The sequence below is a fragment of the Dipodomys spectabilis genome, unplaced genomic scaffold (assembly GCF_019054845.1).
Source record: "Dipodomys spectabilis isolate Male_0828 unplaced genomic scaffold, ASM1905484v1 ptg000783l, whole genome shotgun sequence".
Classification (NCBI taxonomy): Eukaryota; Metazoa; Chordata; class Mammalia; order Rodentia; family Heteromyidae; genus Dipodomys; species Dipodomys spectabilis.
Genome location: NW_024871460.1, coordinates 19,379,118 through 19,382,791, shown reverse-complemented (window position 1 = coordinate 19,382,791; position 3,674 = coordinate 19,379,118). Strand labels below are relative to the sequence as shown.

At 38.1% G+C, this 3,674-nt stretch overlaps 1 long non-coding RNA gene across 1 annotated transcript; it reads left to right on the top strand.

Moving 5' to 3' along the window:
* The first annotated feature begins 247 nt into the window (after positions 1–247).
* Positions 248–1,814, top strand: LOC122102480. The gene is made up of 2 exons (XR_006146498.1): positions 248–326; positions 1,736–1,814. It is a non-coding gene; the product is annotated as an uncharacterized LOC122102480 (long non-coding RNA).
* Positions 1,815–3,674: the final 1,860 nt, after the last annotated feature.

Here is a 3,674-nt window from a genome sequence, read left to right as displayed (position 1 = left end):
AGTATCTGTAGTTTATGCAGACAAGTGGCATAAATGAGTTTAACGATGTTAAGCTGAGGAGAGGCTACAGACTGACAACAGTGTGAAAGTCAAGCTTTGGAAAGAAAATTAACTCTTAGCTGCTTGACAAAGAAACATATAATTTGTTCTATTGAGTAAACTGAAGGTCAGAGTACTGGGAAGAAAGTGATTGTCAGACTTGACCTGAGAGGAAAGAATAGCAAATCCTTACGTCTGCACAGACAGTAGAGAACTCCTTCCATACTAGGGCCTGGGTTAGAACATTCTACTATTTTCAGAAACATCTCCAGGGCCTTTCTAGGAGGGTAAGTAAATAACATCAGGATCAGGGAATCTAGAATGTCAGAAGAATTTTCAGTGCTACCATCCATTGTAGTCCTTGTCTTTAGAAAAACAAAATACCAATGGATTTGGGCTTGGGAAAGGTCAAATTCATTCTTTCATTAATTCTTGAAGAGATGTTTATTGAACAGTAATTTGAGTTTTTTGGTTTTATTTTTTTTGGGTCCAGTCATGGAGCCTGAACTCTGGGCCTGGGCGCTGTCCCTCAGCTCTTCAGCTCAAGGCTAGCACTCTACCACTTGTACCACAGCGCCACTTCCGGCTTTTTTTTCTTTTTGCTTATGTGGTGCTGAGGAATCGAACCCAGGGCCTCATGCATGCAAGGCAAGCGCTCTACCACTGAGCCACCTTCCCAGCCCCTTTGAACAGTAATTTGAATACCAGCAAAAGTGCTTGTCCTGGAAGGATGAGAATAAAAGAGACACTGCTGGACTACAATAGAGTCACATTTGGGAAGGGAAACACATAATTGCTATCTCTGCAGGTAATTGGTAAAGATTGGTTGGATGGAAGAATAATAAAGTAAGTGGATTAAAAAATAACATAGCATTTGGGCAATTGCTAATCCTACTACTTATAGATAATATGGATAAGTGAAATTCACTGATAAATGCATATGATGAATACACCAGAAATGGTAGGGAGTACTTTTTTTTATTTATGGTTTTTTATTTTTTATTTTTTGGGTTCGGTCATGGGGCCTGAACTCTGGGCCTGGGCGCTGTCCCTCAGCTCTTCAGCTCAAGGCTAGCGCTCTACCACTTGAGCCATAGTGCCACTTCCGGCTTTTTTCTTTTTGCTTATGTGGTGCTGGGGAATCGAACCCAGGGCCTCAGGCATGCAAGGCAAGCACTCTACCACTGAGCCACCTTCCCAGCCCTTTGTTTATGTTTATTTGTTTGCAAAACCCTAGTTAACAGATTTGGTTAGGGATGAAATGAGAGAAGGCTTACGGAAGAAGAGAAACAAGACTTAATTAACCCAATTATGGATAAATACAATAAAAGAGAATGTCTTTTGTTAAATATTTACTCAATTCAGGGGACAGACATATCAATTTGAAAAAGGCAATTAAAATTCAAATATCATCTACAACTCTATAAAATGTGACCATATAAAAGGTTTATAAGTCAACAGTGTAATATTTTTGTAAGCCAAAATGTAAATGCTTACTGGCAGATCCCTTTTATAGAAAAATTTTAAAAGACATCTTTAAAATTTTGCAGTTTTTATGTGTTATTAATAATGAGTTTTCCCCCTTGTAGTGTATCTTTGTCTAACCATTTAGAACCTACCACAATTTTCTGTAAAAATAAAGCACTTATAATTATTGAATACATGTGAATCAATTCATGAGTGTTATGTGTTTTAGATTTTTTTGTAGATGAGTCAGATTTCTTGTTCAGACTTACCAAGAAGATAGAGACTGAGAGTCTTTGAAGAAACAAATGTAAGTATGGCCTAACTATTAATAGAATTTCTGATATTCATCCTAGCACATGTCTTTTTGGTATAAAGAGCATACTCCCCAGCTTCCTGTCCAGCTAGGTATACCAGGTAAGAGATGACCAAAGAAATGTGAGATCCCTCTCTCTCCCTCCATCTTTCCCTCTCTTTCTTCATCTCTTTCTTCCCTCTTCCTCCTCCCATCCTTCTCTCTCCCCCCGCCCCTGTCATACACACACACACACACACACACACACTCTTTTGCCTTCTCTCTCTTTTTATACTTGGATTTGAACCAAGAGCTTTGTTCTTGCTAAGCAGGCACTCCTACTCCAACCATTACTCTAGCCATTGATTTTGTTATTTTTTTTCAGGTAGAGTCTCATGCTTTTGGCCTAACTAATCTGCACTGTGATCTTCCTATGTGTGTGTTTTTAAAAATAAAACTGTCATTTTCTGTTTAAGTCTATGAAGGTTTGATAGAGGTTCTTTGTTTTTATTCTCTGTGTGTGTGTATGTGTGTGTGTGCGCACACCCACACGCGGTCTCATATATCCTGACCTTGACCTCACTATGTAGCATTGGCTGATCTCAAACTCTTGATCCTCCAGCCTCAGTCTCCCAAGTGTTGTGATCACTGATGTGTGTTATTATGCCTAGTTCAAAGTTCTCTCCCCTCCCTCTCCTCTCCTCTTCCCTCCCTCTCCTTCTCTCCTCTCCTCTGTTCTCCTCTCCTCTCCTCTCTTCTCTTCCCCTTCCTTCCCTTCCTCCCCTCCTTTTCCCTCCCCTCCCCACTCTTTCTCCCCTCTCCTCCTTTTTTATTCCCTCTCCTTCTCTGCTGAAGTTCCCTCTCCTCTCTCCTCCCTTTCCCTCCCTTTCCCTTCCCTTCTCTCTCCTCTTCTCTCTCCCCTCCTTTCCCCTTCTCTTCCCTTTTTCTCTCCTGTCCCCTCTCCTCCTCCCTTCTCTTCTCCCCTCTCTCATCTCTTCCCATCCCCTTCCCTTCCCTGTACCTCTTCCTCCTCTCTTTTTTTGTTATAGATTTCTAATTGCTTCAGTATTATTTATAAAGAAAGCTAATCTTTTTCCCTTCAGTAAATTGCTTTTTTACCTTTGTTAACATCAATGGTGCTTATTTGTGTGAATCTATTCAGTTCATTCCTTTCACACACACACACACACACACACACACACACACACACACACACACACACACACACACATTTACTGAGTAGTATTCCTTTGTATGGATAAACCACAATGTATTTGTCTACTTCTTGTTGGATATTTGGTCATTTCTAGTTTTGAAATATTATAAAGATACCATGTCTAGCACTTACATGTTTTTGTATGAACATGTACTTTTATTTCTCTTGGTTAAAAGAGTGATGTTGAAGAAGGATTATGTGGTAATTATATGTTGAACTTTATAAGGAACTTCCAATTATTTCCCAGAGTGATGGTACTATTTTACATTCTCATCAACAATATACAAAGGATCAGTTGTTCTGTATCCTTGTCAACACTTAGTATTGTATATTATATATTATAATTATATGTATTTAAAATTATATATAATTTATATTATATAAATTTTAAATTATAGCCACTATAATGGGTAGGCAATGATATCATTATGTTTTTAAAATATATTTCTCTAATGAATGGTTTTTTTAATTGAGCTTATTAGGTTTTTTTTTAGTTGTGTTTTAAAAACACCAAACCAATACTTTGAAGTATATTACTTTCAAAGGAAACCTGACATAATTCTTCTTGAACTCAAAGGATCTTTGACCTTTAAGAAAGTTAAAGTACTCTGTGTATATGTATAATGCATCATTACTAACTTCCACATTGTATCTGGTGTC